The sequence below is a fragment of the Bombyx mori genome, chromosome 24, assembly GCF_030269925.1.
Source record: "Bombyx mori chromosome 24, ASM3026992v2".
Taxonomy (NCBI): Eukaryota; Metazoa; Arthropoda; class Insecta; order Lepidoptera; family Bombycidae; genus Bombyx; species Bombyx mori.
The window spans coordinates 6882448-6904154 of NC_085130.1; the positions used below are offsets into that span (position 1 = coordinate 6882448).

The 21707-nt window shown below is 34.3% G+C and overlaps 1 protein-coding gene across 3 annotated transcripts in view; it reads left to right on the plus strand.

Annotated features, from left to right (window-relative positions):
- The first annotated feature begins 729 nt into the window (after positions 1-729).
- Positions 730-21707, plus strand: part of LOC101740714 (serine/threonine-protein kinase MARK2) — a 234162-nt gene continuing 213184 nt past the window's right edge. The window contains exon 1 of one of the 3 annotated variants that reach the window (XM_062675698.1): positions 730-991. The gene's annotated coding sequence lies outside the window, so the exon portion shown is untranslated. The remainder of the gene's footprint in view (positions 992-21707) is intronic. The other 2 variants (XM_062675703.1, XM_062675711.1) reach the window with 2 other exon arrangements.

A 21707-nucleotide genomic window follows, 5' to 3' on the forward strand; every position in this document is an offset into this window, starting at 1 on the left:
AGCGTGTCGTAAAGCCATAAGTTATAGATGTAACTGTAGTTACAATTACAACCCTCAAACATGACTTTTAAATAATCGTGGACAAATGTAATAAAACAATATATCATAATACATTAGTCTAAAAAGTTGTTTTAGTATAAAACCAACATCAGAACCTAGATTTTTTAAATTTCAATTTAATCCAAATTAATAGCGTCCTTAAAAATAAATCACTAAGCTACTCATTAAGTTACTCTCTAAGGAGTATTCATAATTATTTTTATTTTGTTTTTTTTTGTTGTTTATTAATTTTCCTTAATCCTTTTAAGATAACCCTTTCCTGAAATTAACACCTTTATAAGAATGAACATTTTTTTAATTTAAACATTTCAATTAAAAATAATTAAGTAAAAGGAATTTAAAAATATTATTTTACTCTGAGATTCAAAGTCTAGAAATTTATAACAGATTGGCTTTAGAAAAGCTTCGTCTACTTCTTTAATGTCAAACTAACTGATTTAACAGCCCATAAACAGTAATTTAACTTTACTATAAAAATCAAAGTAGGTACGAACATTGATTTTTGAACGATACGGTACCTGTGCGTTCAAATTGTTTTAAAACGTTATTTGTACGCATGATCATTGGTAGATTTTATGTGACGTATCAAAATCGTCGATGAACTCTTTAACATAGTCTCATCTCTTTTTATACCGTATCAAAAGAAAAGGATTAATAGAGGGCCGGTTGATGTTTTCGTGTCAGCCTTGTGCCCATTTACGAGGAGTAGGTAGAATCCGCCATCTTGAGAGTGAATTCAAGAATGTGAGGACTTTTAGCAGAGTAAAGAGAAAATCTTAAGTAATATTACTATTAAAAGTACTGGTATTTATTTATGGCGCGATTACGTACTCTAAGCGCTATTTATTTGTGCTACTAAAATCAGTGTTCACAGCGACATTAAGTCAAAACGTTCAATTCCTTCTGTGTTTATGTGACAGGAGAAGACACCGTAAGCTTTCTAATAGTTTTTTGCGTGTCTATTTCCGTTTTCCGTCTCGACGATCGTTAGTCTACGCGTGAAAGTGAAATAGGTTCAAACAAAATCATTTGGGGCGACGAAATGTTATTGTCAGTTGGAAAATGCGGTTAGATGGGCGTTGTTAGTCAGTTGTCGGAGTCAAATCAGGGCCCGAATCGGCGTCCTGGTGAGGGTCGGAGCCGGTGGGACTGGCTAAACGCTAGACCACCGCAGAGGATGCGAAGGGAGAGGTTTGACTAGCGAGGTGTTAAGTGATCAAAGTGAACTGGTGTTAAAATGTCTACGACGATGAGGCCTACTCTTCAGACTGTGCCAGAGTCCTTGCCGGCTGATCATGTGACGGCACCGACGCCGGCTCCAGCACCGGCTGCGACTTCTACGGCTGCTTCCCAGCCGAGGCACCCCAGGCCAATTTTTAAGGTAAGTACCATGCTTTGCCAAGATTTTCTGGTCACCTGATATTGTATTTAGTTGTCTCAAACTACTCTGATTCGCCACGTTTGTTTACAACAATACCCCATTAGTTGAACAACCACTAAACAACTCAAAAACAAGAAAGTAATGGCTAAAACTGATTTAACAAATATATCAGAATATACAAAACACTGAAATTCTGATTTAATAACAGTATTGTTAATTAAAGAAAAAACAGTTCCTAGATTTGATGTAAGAAACTCCTGATAGAATCTAGAAGAACATACAACACAACTATACCCATTGTTAAATCAATAATTTCAAAGCTTGACATGGCTTCATAGAAACAAGAATTAAAAAAAAATTGCATTAAATATTAATTGTTTAATAAATCATTCAGAATAATAATAAATCATTCAGAAACAATAACATCACATGGATTCTGCCTGCTCTTAGCTTTTGTTGTTTGCTTAAAATGAAATAGTAATATACTCATACAAGATGTTATATTGATAAACTATTTTGCAAGTCAAGGTATCAGGGCAGAACATTGCATTGCACTGGTTCCATAACATCTATGCAATAAGATAGAAAATCTGATAGCAATTAAAATGTGTGCAAATGGTTATTATATTAAAAGGAAATAATATCTTTGTTTTAATTGAATATTAAATAACAAATCTATTACAAGATTTGTTGTTTAAAGAAGTAATCTTGTTTATGTTTTTGACAGTTTTTTTATCAAGATTAAGTAGAAATGAGATATTGTATCTTCCTTTGTAAATCAATGATAGATTACAATATTTTCATGTTACCTAAAAAAAATAATTATGAATGAGTTCATGTTTGAAAAGTAATTCCACATATGTTTCGTAATGTATCTGAACCTTATTATGTGTAAAAAAAAAAATTTTTTTTTCTAGTTAACTGTTATGTTCAACTGATTCGCAAGAATTTATTTTTATATTATTATGGTTGTATTTTGTTTTAAAATACATTTTATTTGCTGTGAGCATATTTTAAACAAGAAATTTAGACTCATGTTTATTGATAATGAATTGGTAATATTGTTCTTAATTTGTTTATTGGTATAGTTTCTTATAGCTGGTTGAGTTAAATGATATTCATTATTTAATAGAAGTCATAAAAAGCTAATTGAACACAAAAAGAGTACAGAAATCCATTTTGAAATTTAAAGCTATGGGGTATAAATAGTTATTGTTTAAAATGTTAATGATGATGAAGTTTAATAAGATTTAATTATCAGGAAATCCAGAGTAGTTTGAGGCATATTTAGAAAGTACTTTAATTTATGTAAACATTATATTTCAATGTCCAGGGAATCTCCATTATGAATATGCTTTATCAATGTGAAGCTTTTATGTCTATATGTTTTGTATTATGATGTCATCTTAAAATTGTACCGTCCAAAGGGATTTATTTGTTTCATTGCTGTTTTTCATTTTATTCATAAACGTTGATCAAAATGACATTAAGAGAATTCAGAGAATTTACTACAATATGGTATCAAAGAAGATATTTTTTTTTGCATATCAAATGTTACTAGTATTTTTTTTTAACCAATGAATATTTAAGAATGCCTTAGCAAAAGCTTATATATTTCTCTTCCAAATAAAATCATTAATTCCATATTTATTCAAACACAAATTAGGAACTGCAAAGTTTGTCTAATTTACTTTTTTATGTAATCCATTATATTGCATGAAGCTCTCTCGATATGATAAATAGAGTTGAATTCATACTGTGAACTCTATTTTTTTGGCAAACAATTTGATCATAAAACAAAAACAAAATAATATATTTACATTATTAAGGTGATAGATATTGTAAACAGAGTGAAGAATTACACATTTATACAATAAATAAGTCTTTTTTTTTTAGTTACAACTGGAATTTTTGTTTAATGAAATGTTACATACAAACAGGTTCATTTAAGGTCATTTCGATTATTACATGGCGTCGTATGACGACGATCGTGTCTGTAATGTGACATGTTTGATTTCATTAAAAGAATTCTAAATTTTAAATGTTTGTTCATTCCCTACAAACAATGTTAAAAAAAAAAAAATTAAAACTTTTCTAGAAAGAACTAGAACAACTGCACTTTGGTTGATTTCTACGAAAAGTTAATAGGAATGATTTATGTATATTTAAAATACATGTCTGTAGAAAATCCTAGAATAGTAAGTTCCGTATGAATACGGGAAAAATTACGTAATTCAATAAATTATAAGTAACCCTAATGAAGTCTAAGCCTAGAAGAATATGTTTTTGTTGTAAGCATATTAAAAACATTCATGTTGTATAAAATTGCTGTTAAAAATTTGAAATACGAACAACATCGAGAAATAGGAAAATTAATAGTTCTAATTTAGAATAATGTTGACTGACTGAAATACTTCATTAGGCCGCGGAACACACGAGTGGTTTTTCTGTATTACGTAATTCATTCGATCGGGAAATCGCCCCTGTGACGATGTTTAAGTTTGTTTTTTTTTTTTGTTTGGCCCCGACTATGTCTTATCGTTCGACACGAAAACAATTATATAATCTCTATTCGTTTCTTGTTTTCGATTCTTTTGAAATTCTGCTACATTTTGTTTATCACAATAAAAATTGATTAACGTGTACTTTAAAAGCCTTCTTCGTAAAACATTTTCTAAATTCCCAATGCTATTAAAAATATTGAAGAAGGAAATTATACCTACATAAAAAAATGTATTACGTAATTATTCTCCAATAAAATACGCTAGAATAATTATGAACCTTATGCACTTTCCGAATTTATCATGATTTTAGTTTCTGTCAAGAGTATGCGATGCAACACTTCTAAAATTAACTCGAAACCGGGAAACTGCGTGGGCACGTGGATCCACTATGAATATAATACATGTCGTGTGTTTCGAACGACGTTTTAAATTTTTTATTTTCTTCAAGCAAAAGAATCTATACCGGAAACACTTACTTATTTAGAATCGAAAATGTTTTTTTTTTTAAATTCGTTACATCAATTACTTGGTTTCGATTTTTTTAAACAAACCTTTATCGTGGTATAAAAATGGCGGCAAGTGTTCGGTTTAATAAATTAAATTAAGTAAGAGAAAGAGTACGATAGCGAAATTTAACTAAATAAATATTATGGCTTTTCCGGAATACGAGGGGACTATTTTGAGCAGGCAAATAAAAAATAAAGTTATTGTTACTAATAATATTATTCTAAAACAGTATGTATTAAACATTAGCGACGATAGCACCTAATGTTCACGTGGGCTTAATAATCTTCGCCAAAGTTATTTTGAGTGTTTCGAAGGTTAGTTTCAATAGAAGAAAAAAAAATGCTTCTCTAAAGACATTTTCTATTGTAGCCTAATCATTAGAATTTGAAATGAATAATAGATTTAGATAAGACATTAAATAATATAAGGCAAAAGCGCGCTGATTTGAAAATAACTAATAATTTATTCAGATGATATTATTACATTAGATAACTCTATATTACTACACCTACATTATTGTCAAATGAATGTAATTAAATTATCCTTAGTACTTAAAATCCATCTGAATCATTTCAATTACAATTTGAATTTTCAAATCGTATATAAATTTTATTATTTTACATAAGGTTTTCAAGTTAATAATAATTTAAAAAAAAATCTTATTTTCCTTGTCAAAATACTTAATCTTGAATGCGAAGGGCATTCAAGATTGGTCATAAAGTTTAATTATCAAATTCGGTATCGTACTTAAGTTAACTTAATTTTCAATAAAAACATTTTGAGAGGTAGGTAAAATTACTTAGTACATTGCGCGTTTTTATCGCTATTATAAAAATACACTAAACGTAGATACATTAGACGTAAGAGTGGTCGCAAAATCATAATAAAAGTAAAACATCGTCTTAGATTGTATTCTTGAGATATGTCTTAAGATATCTCTTAAATGCGAAACAAAAATTCCGATCATGAATATATGTGCTTCTCGTGTCCTTGGATGAGAATGGTCAGGGCGTGACTGAGAATGTCTAGACCAGCCTAGCCTAATGGGTCCAAGTGTTTCCTAATGTTTCGTCCCTCTGTGGTTTGCGTCATACGGGATGTATAGAATATTCTATTATTCTTACTTTAACGTAAAATATTTCTTTTTTCAATCATAAACACGCGAAATTTGTTAAGTATCAATGGATTCACTGCACAACCTTAACTTAAGCTGGTGTCGTGTGATTGTGATGTCCATGGACTCTTTAACCGCTAAGCAATCATAGGAATCTCTTCTCGTGGAAACTCGTAGGAAACTCACCGCAGTAAAAGAAATATACCAAGTCCTACGGCTGTTTGAATAACGCCCCTTTCAAGAAAATTGTTGATTAATTTTTAATAGAGTCGTGAAATCTAAAATTTACATGGGCCTATGTAAACTGTTTGCCCCTTTGAATATTATGCTTCAATTTAGGTTTGTTTTTCAATGTGTATCTAACGAAATTCGATGTGCTGTGATTAGTTTCATTATTTTAAATAAGAGAAGATTCAAATTTTTGAAGCCACGAATTTTGTTGTTTTTTAATTTTTACCAATTATAATAATTGGTATTGTCATAGTGTTTCAGTAAAAACGACAAAATGACGTAACGTACTCTAGTTATAATAAAAATAAAGTAAATAAAATAAATCTGCAAGACACAATTCAACCGACTGCTCATTTCCTGCAAGTGTCCTTAAAAGGCATCGCGAGAGAGAGAGTCGGACCGGGTTTCTGTCGTATGTGGATTCATGTAAAAAACCCTCTAAACTTTCTAAACAGCTGTTATATTATTATGTCGTATTAATGTATTGTCTGAAGGTTTCACGAATCATAAACGCGTTTTTAAAGCTCATTTAAAAACAATCGATATTAATGCGAATAACAATTGTCTGATTGGACAACAATTGTCTTATTTGACCAGAAAGGTTGTCGAAGTCGCCCAAAACACGACATTACTGATCAGATCCATTAACGGTGCTTTCATGTACCACAAGCATCGGTCACCGTCCTCGTCGAACCCGTCGCTTGCGACGAAGGGCTCGACGAGCGAATTAACCCACAGACACAGCCCACTGATTTTCTCGCCGGATCTTCTCAGTGGGTCGCGGTTCCGATCCGGTGGTAGATTCTGCGAAGCACTGCTCTTGCTAGAGCCAGTGTTCGCATCACTCCGGTTTGAGCCCCGTGAGCCTACCTACATGTTAGGACGAAGCTGAATTAGCCTCTCTAGGCTATCAGTATAGGTAGGAAAAAAGTACGTCGAGTAGCACGTGCTTATGTCTAGGGTTGATCATTCGAATATCGTTTAATTCAATTTGGATGCACACGTTTTTTTTTCTCTCTAACACCTGCAATCAGTCGCCCAAACTATAATCAGGTGAGTTGCGAGAGGTTATGGTTTGGAGCGTATGCTCCGTCTCGCCTTAGTAGGGTAACAACGTCGGCTCTATTGAGTGATTTGACTCTAGTGAGTTCTAATCGGATTCGGCTGCAAGAGCATACCGGACAACGGGTTTGCACACTTAACACATTAATTGAAAATCGATATAAAAATCGTTACAGGTTTATTATTTTAGTTTTCCCGAAATAGAACAACAATTATTAAATTTAAATGTAGATAACGTCACTATTTAATCCCAGATAGTCTTTGTGCTCGTCTTATGATGTAGAGCAATAAAATAAGCTTCTGATATCCTTTGCGCGGTCGGCAAGCTCGCGAGCTGATCATTTTATGCAAATGCAAACTAGAACCCTCAGAATAGAAAATACGAGAGATTGACATGTCACGGTAGTTTTATTCATTAATTTATGTATGTTTACGCTTTAAAAACAATTCGCATTGAGATATTTTTATGATGAAATTGTTTGTTTTGTTTAAATATGCTTAACATTGAACTGAGTTTATGTTCTGGCGAAACTAGAAGCTATGTTTGTTTGGAGATCCTCAATAATATGAACCATTACAGTGTATAAAAAATTTTGTAGTTTACAACTGAAGATCCCTAAAAATCACAAATACATATTGCATAATATGCATATTGTAAATGTGTTTCGATATTTTTTACTCAACCCCGCAAAAGTTACCGAACTGCTTTTAAGTAGGTATACTATTTGTACTTATATACTTTTATTCATAGAAAATGACATTTCCTATACAACAATATAGCTATGAAACATCACCGTCCTGTGTCTACAAATCGATTAGTTGTTTACGGACCGGAGAATGACACAAATAACTCTTGAACCCGCTAAAAATATAACGTCTTTCATTGTTTAGGAATTACATATTTAACGCGACTGAAATCACGGAGCACCTTTGTGGCTTTTTTTCCTACCTATTCTAGTAACCTCCAGGGGTTATTTTAGATTCACCGAACTAGTAGGTGAGTTCTAGGGCTCAAACCTGACATCGTTGTTAACACTAACCCTAGCCAGAGCAGTGCTTCGTAGAACCTTCTACAACCGGATCGGAAACGCGACTCACTGAGAAGATCCGGCGAGAAACTCAGTGGGCTGTGTCTGTGGGTTAATTTACTAGCCAAGCCCTTCGTCGCAAGCGACGGGTTCGACAGGCTGTGTGGCGTTAGCTATCAGACAACACAAGATATTTGATAGATGCCTGAATCTCGCTGACGACATTTTCAATTTGATAAGCTTGTATATATGTATGTTCCGACAACACTTGGACGATCGGTCTACCAAGCAATATCATCCGCTCGATAGAAGACCTTCCCTTCGTCGTTAAGCCTTACCAGTAAAAACAGAATAAGGCAAATTTAGGTAATCCATGCGCTTCGTATAATAAATCTATATGATTGCTTCAGAGTGCCACGTAGGGCACTGGTGACTTATATAGCCATTAAAGGGTTAATGACTTTTTTCGGTTCGTTTTTTTGTTTATTAACTGCAACATATTTTTTTTGACGAAAGAACACAGTGGATATGCATGGTGGTAGGACCTCTTGTGAGTCCGCGCGGGTAGGTACCACCACCCTGCCTATTTCTGCCGTGAAGCAGTAATGCGTTTCGGTTTGAAGGGTGGGGCAGCCGTTGTAACTATACTGAGATCTTAGAGCTTATATCTCAAGGTGGGTGGCGCATTTACGTTGTGGATGTCTGTGGGCTCCAGTAACCACTTCACACCAGGTGAGCTGAGAGCTCGTCCAGCCCATCTAAACAATAAAAAAATGCCTCTTTACACAGCCAGTGCCATGAACACCGGACCTAGATCTAACGAATCTAACTCGCGTTTTCGCAAGTCACACACATGGTTATGATATTAATACGCTCTACTAAACAATTATGTTTCACCTAATACGGTACGTTCGTATCACTTCGCCGTGTAAATTAAGTAATTCCGATGTGGCAACGATGCTGATACAATATAACGCATGCGCAGAATGAGCATGTGTGAATGTGCCACGTATACTTACGGCTAAGGATGTTTTAACGTAAAATACAATCGCACGAATGTAATTGTATTTAAAAACAATTTTATTTTTTTTCTACCTAAGCTGATAGCCTTGAGAGGTTATTTCAGCTTCACCCTAACATGTAGGTGAGCTCACGGAGCTCAAACCTGACGACGTTGCTAACACGAACCCTAGTGAGAGCCGTGCTTCGCAGAATCTACCGCCGGATCGGAAACGCGACCCACTGAGAAGATCCGGCATGAAACTCAGTGGGCTGTGTCTATAGGTTAATTTATTCGAGAAAGATGACCGGTAAGAACAACGTTTATTCATGAATGTACTAGCCTTTTTTTTCTTCCCTACCTATGCTGATAGCCTGGAGAGGCTATTTCAGCTTCTCATTGACGTGTAGGTGAGCTCACGGAGCTCTAACCGAGATAATACTAGCCTAGTTTTTATCTGTTGAATGTGTATAATATAATTCGATCCTTTTTTTAGCACTAAGTTTTTAGTCGTAATATCTACTATTAGGACAAATAAGGCGCGACATATTTTAATAATTTAATTAAGCTAGTTTTTGACACAGTGGACTATGTGTTAGTGGACACATTAGGTTTTTTAATGAAGAAACATGATTATAAATTCCGAATGATGTGAAAAGGTTTTACTATGAATTAATTTTTGAATTTTCCTACTTTAAATTTAGACACTATCAAATACACAACGCGAGTTGACAAATCAAATAAACAAATTTAATGAAGTCATCACAGAAGTGTCGGTACTTTAAATAGAATATAGAAAAAAAAACGGTGTTTAAGTTTTCTTGAATAATTTCAAACTTTAGTTATTTTATTTTATATATGCTCAATATTATGATTCGAAATATGCCGAAATCGTGACAGGTGGCACTTGTAGAAGTATTTTAGTTACAACTAATTAGAAAATACTAATTTCAATATTATACTGTTAGCATGATGCGTTCCTTGGAAGATCACGGAAAAATGGGTGGCCCATTTAAAAGGAATCGTGCTGTGGTTCAATGAACCTATGATGGTGATTTTAATAAGGGCAATTAAGTGTTTTATCCCGCTACGAAAAGTCTACGTGAGCTACCAAGTATAGCATTAAAATTTAACGCAGAGGAAAACTTAGAGTTTTCACAAGAACTCACAAACAGACTAACGTAACCAAGCGATTTATGTTGAATACTTAGAGTACTTACCGAACAGGTGATGTCTTGATGTACAGAAACAGCAACAGCACTGACTCTAATTTTGTATCCAAAGAGAACAAACGGCCTCAAACGGATCCAACAACGTTTCCACCTCAACGGGCGAAGTCAAACTAATTCCTGTAGGAGCAGACGAGCTCCTTAAATACACCGCATAATGAGGTTTTAAACATTAATAGGCTTTTTCCAAATAATTGCAATGTTTTGCACGAACCATTAGGAAGGATTATTTTGAACAATAGACCTAATTAAACAAAGAGACGGGGACCATTATAAAAACTATGAATACCCAGAATTGCAATGAAATGGTTTTCGCAAATTTGTTTTATTTTTATTTTACTTTTATAATCCTTTGGTTTCTATGAAAAAGTGAGTCTAACAATAAAAAACACCCAGCTAAAGGGATTGTATTTTTTTTTACCTGGACACCTAAGTTGACTACTACTGTTTGCTCTTAAATTCTTTTAGCGTTTTTTTTTGTTTCTTAACACAAAATATTGAGAGGCCTTGCAGCTGACGGATCATTTGTTTTGATATATTATTATAATTACGAATGGTTGTGGTAAATTGAAACGTTTGGACAATAAAAAAAACGGCCAGTTTTTCTTTCGTTATGGTAAAAATGACTACCGGAATACTTTGGATTTGTTCCTTTGATTTCAAATTTGGTCTATAAAATATATTTTGTTTGGTCAGGATTGGTACGATTAATCCAATCTACGGGTATCTGTATCCTCGTCGAAGTCGTTAATAAAAAACTATCACAGAATATCATAACAAAATACTTCAGCTATTTGAATCGAGTAATCTTAATTGAAGTTCATTTGAAAAAATCGAAATCTTGACCTTTATTTATTTATTTATTTATTTTATTAGGCTCAAAATACACATCACAAGCTAAAGATACATAAAAAGCACAAAAAAAAGAAACAAAATCTGGCTTGCAACATAGGTTATGTGCGCACGACAGAACAAGACATATAGTGCTGAATTTGTATAACAACGTTCCTTACAACTATGACAAAACAACACAATAACAAAAACTAATCTAACGAATAATGTAAGGAAAAAAAAATATATACATATTCACAATATAATACATTGAACAATTACATTAACCTACCTATTAATAACGTTACAAAGATAAATGTATTCGCGTATTATTCGAAATTGCGCTTAAACCAAATAGCCTTTCATCACATCGAGGGATGAAAGTAATCTTAACCTTATCTAAACGTGTAGGTACCTACATCGTCAGCGCAACTACAACTCTGACAAGAGTGTCCGTCCGGCTAAGAAGAGGTCATGTACAAATTGTAACATTCAAAAGTTTCAATTTTAAATTTACTAACACTTGTAGAGTATTTAGTAAGAATCAGAAGATATTGCAAACATATCTAATTTCGCGTTTTGTTATGTTATCTTGAATATATATATTTATGTATTTGTTTAGTATATAATTCTTTCGACGCCTTAGTATTTTCTGTCCCGCATATTTATATTTTTTTTAAACAATATTCAGAACTGTTCCCATAAAAAACTAAATTCTTAAAAATCGAATGATACCTTTCTATAATGGAATTTGGGATCGTTGTATTTTTCTAAAGAAAATCCTTTTCGCTTTCTTTAAAAACGCTGCTTCTATTTTTTTAGTGCGAATTTTTAATCTCCCAACTCACAAGTTCTATAGAACAAAGAAACAAAACAAAAAAGCGATACTAAGTAGTAAGTAGCATTTGGTACTTTATTGCGGGTAATTGTTTCTCGAGCGCGATGTTTCTATTTTTTTGTGTACAATTCTGGCTTTGTGGTCAACATCTGAAGGAGCGCATAATTCATAGTAAACTTGTGTTTTAACAAAGGTCGGTGAACTGACAAAGAATAAAATTGAAAGTTTTACTATAGTATAAATTAGAAAGAAACTTGCCGACTGCTATTGCGTTATAAAAGTTGTTACGGAGCGGCTATTTACTAAAAAACCTATATATGTATTTAAATAAACATATCGATTATTTCTTTATCTGGTTCAAGATTATCGGTATGACCCCCTATAGGGCTTATAGTACAATTACCGAGGAGCTTGGAAGTTGCAAGGGCGAATAAAAAAAAAATTAAAATGACTAAGTAAAAAAATGATTTTAACATCTTAGAGAGATAGATTATTTGCAGAATACTAGAAATTAGACGAAATATGTGCATAATCAGGTGTGTAGTGGCTGAAGAAAAATCGAACACAAACGTGAAAGGAATAGAGTTGATTTTGTTTTAAACCAATTACTCGTGATATTTATGTCGGGAAACATCAATTTTTAGCTCCCATAACCGTTTAATGTAAGATAGACCATGGTTTCGGCTTTCCTTGACTGAATTCAGCACAACATTTTTTGTATAACAGATCGATTACTCTGGTATTGATAAATATAGAAGAAATAGCACACCTCTCCCGGGATTCAAGATAAACCTTAGATTAGTTCAAACTTATTGGGAGATTCTTTTTTTTGCAGTTCTTGCAATCGTTCCGTATGTAATATCATAATGGGATCTCAATTAAAGAAAAGTGTACTTATGGCCTAATTATAATATCGTAAATTGCTGTTTCGAAGAAAATTTCAGTGCTTAACTAATCACCTGACTTTAACTAATGGATGTTTTGCAATTTACCAGGAATGGGTTGAGTAATCAGAAATGTTATTTATATTAGTGTTAATTATACTAACGAATTTCTAAAAATATATTAATTTGATTTGTTTTTATTATTGTACGCGCAGAGAGGTATGTTATTAAATTTGTAAATGTAAAAAGATAAATAGATTTACTAAGGAAAATAAAAAAAAAACTTTTTATCGTAATATCGGGTGTGGTGCCAGATGTTAATTATTATAAATATTTTACTGACAAGATATTGTTTAAACTAAAGCAACTATAAAATATCCTACAATGCACTCCTTGCTCCTTTTTTCCTTCCTCCTTGATCAACAAAATCCTCCTGGATTGAAAAAATGCTCTGTATTTTTTTTTATTATAAAAAGTTTTTTTTTTGTTTTTTAAACTGTTACTTATTATTTATTTTAGTCTTTGTCAATAATAATTTCAGGACAAGAAAGAAGCGGCATTTTAGTGCATCATATTATGTGAAAACATGTCATTGGGGCGTTCTATAATTTATTTCGTAACTTATACGTTTTGCTATTTGAATGGAGTGAACTTAATTGAAGCTCAATTAAAAACATCGAACTGTTGCTACTAAAACGAAATAAAACGCACATTTAATTACAAAGATAAATGTGGCGTATTAAGACTTCTAAGAGTTTATATTAAACTAGCGGCCCACTCCGGCTCCGCTCGGGACTTTAACAAAAATGTCAACCATATTTAACGTTTTATTTTTTTAAATAAAAGAACACTTATTACGGCATAACTATAGTAGTTAGACATATGCTGTCGCGACACTTTTTGTAAATAATAATGTGTTCTACAAAGTTGTAGTACATTATTTTATTTTATCATCAATTGTTTTCGCAGGGCACGCGATCTAAAGAATATTTTAGGTATTTTTTTTACAACTTGGGTTACATTATTGGAGTTTTAGTAAGGATCCCTAATTTTTTTTCAAAAATATTATAGCCTATGTCACTCGGGAATAGTGTAGCTTCCAAACAGTGAAGGAATTTTTCAAATCGGTTCAGTAATTTCGGAGCCTATTCAATACAAACAAACAAACAAATCTTTCCTCTGTATAATATTAGTATAGAAAAGGTTTTGATTCTGTCACCGATAGATATATTTTCGGATCGTTCGATTAAGATGTATCCGCGTGTTCACTTGTGATGTCTATTGAGTAACGATATGAGTCATTGTGCCGGTCAAGTTCACGTTTGTGAACACGCGGAATGCTACGCTGTCTGTGTGTGGGCGTTCGCTTCGTTCTTTCGCATTAGTTTCTCGTTTTTAGGCCGGATATGTTGAATTTTTATTGATAACCTATTCATTTTAAGAGGAAACGCGTTGATTTCATCATCATCATCATCATCATCAACAGCCCACAGTCGTCCACTGCTGGACATAGGCCTCTCCCAATCTACACCACTGAGCCCGGTCTGCGGCTCTCCTCATTCACTTCTTGCCGGCCACCGTGCGGAGGTCATCGCACCATCTAGCCAGGGGGCGTCCCACGTTACGTCTTCCGCTGCGCGGTCTCCACTCGAGAACCCGTCTGCTCCAGCGATCGTCAGTCCTACGGCATATATGGTCAGCCCATTGAGCTATGTCGCGTTGATTTAGACTAAAGTATTTCGTTGGCTCAGCTGCGATCGATATTATCGCTAAACTGTAAAACTTAACACGCTTTTACCCATAGACACAGCCCACTGAGTTTCTCGCCGGATCTTCTTAGCGGGTCGCGATTCCGATCCGATGGTAGATTCGGCGAAGGACTGCTCTTGCTAGGGCTAGTGTTAGTAAATTCAGGTGGAGCCCGTGAGCTCACGTACCCGTCCGATCGTAGCTGAAATAGCCTTTTAGGCTACCAACGAATGGGTAGGGGGAAAAAAAAGGTTTTTAATTATTTCTTGGCGAAATTTGTCACTATAGAAATGTAATAGTCTTTGAAAATAGAACCACAATAATGTTCAAACTTATAATTTCAATTAATTATAGTCGAATTTCGACTACTGCGGGACCACTAGTAATAATAAACCTGTTAAAGACAGTTTCTCTAAATTTTTTGATGGCTTCGATTAGTGATGTTGTATATGTGAGATATGTTGTGTAAGGTCTGCCTTCAAACCCGTTTCCGCCTATATTTGCCGCAAAGCCGTCAATCAGCATGAGGTAGCTGGCGGTGTTCATATTTACATCACTACATAGTATAAAAAAAGTCGCTTTCTCTGTCCCTATATTCCTATGTATGCTTAAATCTTTAAAACTACGCAACGGACTTTGATGCGGTTTTTTTTAATAGATAGTGATTGAAGAGGAAGGTTTATATGTATAATAACATCCATTAAATAGTGGAGCAATCAATAATAAATTACAGTCTCCGAAGCGAGCGAGGGCGGGTCGCTAGTATTATTATATAAGAGAAGCTGTTAGCCGCGGCGTCACCCGCGTTTTCAAATATTTATATCAGTGTAGTTTTCCGTGAAAGTAAGATATATTTTCGGGATAATGAGATTGTCACTTTTGGCCTTAAAGTATCATTTTTAAAAATACATGTCAACAATCCGTTGATTAGTTTTGACCCGAAATAAGGATAAACAAATGCACAAACAAACACTAACACTTGTGATATTAGTATGAAAGTATGGATGGACTATTTCCAGGAGGAAAGGAAAGTTATAGTAATCGTGATCACTCGTGAGCAAGATTCGCGTCATTTAGGCACGTGTTTAGGTTCGAATAGGTATGGGTCATTGCAAACGAGAGGCACGTGTACTGCCGCTTAACCGCGATCTCTGGAACTTTCACAATTATTATAATATAATAATGCTTTAAATGATACATTTCATGGATACGTTTAATGAAATTTTACGGTAATTATGAGTATACTTAATTATGTTTCGTGATAACAATTTGTTTACAGTTTGTTGGGTGCGGTAACTGTTTCTCGATTAGAATTGAAACATCGATTTAATGTCTCAAATTGCGTATACCTTTGAGACGATGTGTAGGGGCCCTGGTGATTGGATTTACTGGTGGTAGGACCTCTTGGGAGTCCGCACGGGTAGGTACCACCACCCCGCCTATTTCCGCCGTGAAGCAGTAATGCGTTTCGGTTCGAAGGGTGGGGGGTAGCCGTCGTAACTATACTGAGACCTTAGAACTTACATCTCGAGGTGGGTGGCGCATTTACGTTGTAGATGTCTATGGGCTCCAGTAACCACTTAACATCAGGTGGGCTGTGAGCTCGTCCATCCATCTAAGCAATAAAAAAAAAAAAAAAAAGATTGCTTCATCGTACCCACGACGGTGACTAAGAAGTGTATTGTTTTTTAGAACCCATAGGCCGCTTTCCCGACTGCCAGATCCATGTTTTTCTAGGATAATAAATGTATGTAGGTATGTCGTCTTTTTTTTAAGCGCTATGCAAACTAAACCTTTGTTTAATTTCAACATATGAGGTGTCTTTGGAATTGTCTCAGTTGCGGAAGTAACACCGGGCATATTTTTTGAAAGTGGTGCCCGCGATAGAGAAAATATAATATTAAATTTTATTATTCATCGTGTTCTATCATTTATTGGATGAAGTAAAAGAAACACAAAAAGAAGAAACAGAAAATCTACCTAACGAAGGATCAGATAGGCCGGTCGTAAAACTCATGCCAAATCCTATCCTATGCAGGATGATGATGCTATGATGATATTATGCGTTCAACCCATATTTGTTTGGGATAAGGACAAGAAGAAGTTCTATAATGTAGAACATAGGATTATAATTAGTGATGGAAACGTACAGAATACATAGGAAGAAAAAATTTAGTGTGCATAAAAAAATGCTAGGTATAAAAAGGGATACACAAACCATCTATATATTAATACGTGAAGCAAAAACTTTGTATCCCTTTTTACGAAAATTGCGCGGACGGAGGAGTATGAAATTTTCCACACTTATAGAGAATATAAAGAAGAAGTGCACAATGCTAATATTTTTTTAAAATAATGCATATAAGATACATTAAATCAATAAAGAAAACATTACATTGTACAGTATTTGACGCACACACGCATGCATACTATTTATTGTCAAACTTTTGTTCTTGACGTCTGTTGTCAAATTAAGAATAGATTAAATATTGTTTGTTATTAAAATATTAATATTTTTTATAATGTAGTCTTTGCGAAATTAGTGATTATAGAAGTATAAAATACAATCATAATAGTGTAAAAACTTACAATTCCAATTAATTATCGTTGAATTTCGACTACTGCGGGACCTCTAGTTTTAGTAAAAAGGCATTTAACTTTTTCTTTTCATAATTAGTCGTCTGTTAAAGAAATGTATGTTATCAATATATCTTAATTAATTACATTTGAAGAGTATTTAAATTGTTTAATTTACATATATTTGCGAACATGTACACAATCCAATTAGCGTAAATTAATTAATTAGTTATTGTATGAAACTCGAGCTTTCATCGAATGAATGATGAGAGTTTTTGAGCAGGGCACGGATCCGCTTTGTTTAATGTCTCGTGAATTGTATGTATACCAACTCGATACAAAACTTTTGTGATCTTTGCTTATATATATTTTTTTTGTTTTGTTCTTCGTTTATCGTTAGCGTCTACGGTTTGACGATCGTTCTAGAATATTCTAGATCAATATTCGGCGGCAACTTTATAAACAAAAGGAGCCAAATATAGGTAGGGTATAACCTAATGCACAATTTAAATTTATTCAAAAGGCCCCTTTGTTTAACATGTTTTTTATAGTCTTGTGTTTTAAAAATGTTTACTGGTCTTTTGTAATTTAAGTTTCTATTATAGCGAATTAACCCATAGACACAGCCCTCTGAGTTTCTAGCCGGATCTTCTCAGTGGGTCGTGTTTCCGTTCCGGTGGTAGATTCTGCGAAGAAATGCTCTTGGTAGGGCCAGTGTTAGGAACAATCCGGTTTGAGCCCCGTGACTCTCACCTACATGTTAGGGCGAAGCTGAAATAGCCTCTCAAGGCTATCAGCATAGGTAGGATTTTTTTATTTTATTTAAGATAGTAATATGCCTGAATTAAAGATTTTGTGGAACAGCCATTGCCGAGGAGTTACAGAGACGCGGATTGACGACCACTGGGCTAGAATGTTCGAATTCTACATGAGTATATCTGAATAGAAATCAGAAAAAGACTCAGTGTTGATTGATGTAACTAACTGTGTTCCGACATGATAATATTTATCTGCATAAACAAATGTAAGAATAACGAGCAAAGATATTGAGTTGGAATTTTTATTCTTTTTTAAATTTTTTTAAGAGATTTTATGCTTACGATCTGCTTGTCACGTAGGCACATTAACTTGACAATGATAAATCGAGAAGAAAAAACGGTATATTTTTATTTTTTGACTATGCGCTTTGTAAATGTAAGTAATGGCAAACATGAATTGAAGTTATAACTAACGTTTCATTGCAAGCTTTCACGTTTAAGTTGAATTATACATATTAGTATCTGTGTAGTAGGGTAACTTCTGAAATTTGAATTTGAAAGTCAACCGTTTGCGATTGGACTGTGATCCGAAAACATCTGATCTTTTCAATTCAGCTTGGTAAACGTAGCCGAATGACTGTAACAATTTTTCTAATGAAATACGTACTTAACAAATGTTCACGTTTGATTTCCACGGTGAAGGAATAACATCGTGTAATAAAAGTCAAGCCCGCGAAATTATAATTTGCGTAATTGCTGGCGGTAGGACCTCTTGTGAGTCCGCACGGGTAGGTACGACCACCCTACCTATTTCTGTCGTGAAGCAGTGATGCGTTTCGGTTTGAAGGGTGGGGCAGCCGTTATAGATGTCTATGGGCTCCAGTAACCACTTAACACCAGGTGGGCTGTGAGCTCGTCCACCCATCTAAGCAATAAAAAAAAGGTTTGATTATAATATGTTTCTAGAAATTTACGTAAGCACATAGACGACCTCAGCCGTAATGTTCAACGAAGGCTACCTACAATGTGGGCTGTGTGTTTTCTAATAAAATTAAAGTCATTACATGGGGTAATACCGCGCCTTTGGCATTATCGACGGTTCTGAATCATTTAGAGTGTGGAAGGCTACGATGTGGCTTACGAAACCAAATTTCGTGTCGAAGAATTGGAAATAGTTTAGTTGAGATAGAAGGATCGTGGAGTGTTTTACTTTAAAACGTCAGACAAAGCTCAAGACGTTCACTACAGGGCTATGATGGACCAGTAATGCAATCTGGCTTACACTGAACCGCAACGAACGTATTTACGTGTTTATAAAATTTTAATGGGTAAAACGTGTGCTAAGTAGTAGCTATATAATACCGTAGATTGTGGGGAATAGGAACTAGGGGTAGAATAGGGACAATCTGGGTCGTCACAATGCTTTTGTGTGATTTAAATTTTTTTAATTGAAAAAGACTTATTTAGTGTTTAAGAATATAAAATAGTTTAATTTAATTATCAGAGTTTTGTAACTGATTAAAGATATTGAAAAGTTAATTACCTACCTAACAACTAAACAGTGCCATCCTTATTGAAAAACTATTGTCCCCCCCCCATTTGTGACCCGATTCACCCCAAAAACCAAGGTGAATCAGGTCAAGCTAGTTTTTTAAGTATTGTGTATATGTTTCAATGAACTATGTATAATAATGCGTCGTATGTGAAAACTTAAACCTCCGGAACCATTTTAATCTCAAATTTACTGGTATTAACCCTAAGAAAAACCGCTGAAAATTTATGTTGGAATTGGAGAGCGTCCCGATTACACCCAATCTACTGTAAGGAGGTTTACATGTCACGTGTATATAGTCAAAAATCATATCGTTTAACCGTTGCGGCCCATTATTAGTCCGTATTTACGTCCCGTCTCGAATAGCTTGTCATGTAGGTTTTACGATCTCGCCACTGGTGGAGGATGGGATGGCTCGCTGCCAGATCACACACACGATAGGTACGAACGGCTCGTGTCTATAGTGTATTAGTTTAACGATGTGTAAATGAAAAAAAAGCAACGGTACGGTAACTTTGAATTGTGAATTTAAAAGGCACGCGAAAATATTTCATAATCGCCTTTCTTTGGATGACGCGTACCAACCAATTCTTCAAAGTTGTTTGTGATTCGAAATCATTACAATGATCAATTAAGGATATTAAGAGGAACGAAAGAGTTAAGTAAATAGGTGTTATTCTGAAAAAAATGATGCTTAGTTAAGTTAGTAAAAAAATTACTAGGCTAGAAATATAGGGATCGGAAGTTTGTTTGGTATTGATAAATATTAACTTTTTTGTTGAAGCTTTCGTTAAATTTAAATTTACCGAGCATATTCTTGGAAAAAAGCACTAAAAAAGACAGCAAAACAATCTGTAATTATTTAGCGTATACCCCCCTTTGATCTATGATAATAACGTAGAAATGTTGACGTGATGCGATTGGTACGCAGTTACCATACTGTTTCTGCTCATACCGATGTACATCTTTCCAATGTCATTGTCTTCCGATGCCACAGGTTAATTTGTCTTCGCTATTGCCGGATTAAAGTTTAACATTTTTCATTCGATATTTAATTTGAGCGTTTTATTATAGAATCTGCAATCCATTTTTGTTATTCGATATTTAAAACACTTATTGTGTATTTTATTAAAGGGGATAAAAGAAATGTGACTTATCTTATTAACTTAAAGCTTTTATTAGGTTCAGATGTATGTATGTTAGTATGTAACGGAATCTTTGAACATGATTTTGACCCCCTTCAAAACGTTGGATTAACACGAAATTTGGTGTACTTATTAAGGACCGATGACAATTCAATACTTAAAAAAATTTTGAAAAATATTGAAATCCAACTAAAAAATTGAAAATAGATTTTAATAATTTTTGAATTAAAATTAGAAGTGATTTAATTGTAAGAAAATGTGATTTTATTGTAAAAAAGCGTGGGGTGCTTTTTAGGATATTATCAAAATAACCCTTCTACTCATTTCTGTTCATAACATATTTAATTTTATAACTACTGATAGTATACAACCCACACTTTTTTTTACAATAAAATTAATTCTTAATTCAAATTTGCTAAAATTTATTTTGAATTATTTCTTCGACGTCAGCGTCGCCCCCTTGCACTACACAGAGAAGTCCAACGAAAGACGTTCATTTTTTGTTTCATGATTTTAACTATAGCTATACCGAATTTCGTTAAAATAGGTTCAGCCGTGTTGACGTGAATACGTGACGGGCAAAGTTACTTTCATATTATTATTAGTAATGCTATATGCGATAGATATCGTTTTAGGCGTGATGGCTTTCTATGAGATACGGTAACCGCATAACACTAAGTAGGCTATGAACTCGTTCACCTTATCAGTTCAGAATAAAAAGTACATTTACTAGAAATATCACTAGATGCGTCGGTCGTGGTGTAGCCAGTATAGCGCATTGGGGCTACTAGCAGATACTATTGCTTAGATGGGTGTACGAGCTCACAGCCCACCCGGTGTTAAATGGTTACTAGAACCCATGACATCTACAACGTAAATGCGCCACCCATCTTGAGATATAAGTTCTAAGGTCTCAAGTATAGATACAGCGGCTGCCTCACCCTTCAAACCGAAACGCATTACTGCTACCTACCCGCGCGGACTCTTAAAACTTAAAAAAACTTAAAAAAAATGCTAGACGCGTATCAAACTCCAAAGACATAGCATTTTTAACAGGTTTCTCGGGCGGTACATTCGACATTAAAATACCGCTTCTTCGAACGCAAACTGTATGTGAACGAATATAGCTAGCTGTACTAGTCGTGTTCGAAATGACAATGGGTTAGTCACCCCGCGTTGGACGCTCCGCACGTCCTTAGCTTCCGTGCTTACGTCACCGGCGGCGCGTGCGCAAAGCTTGGATCACAAAACCATTAC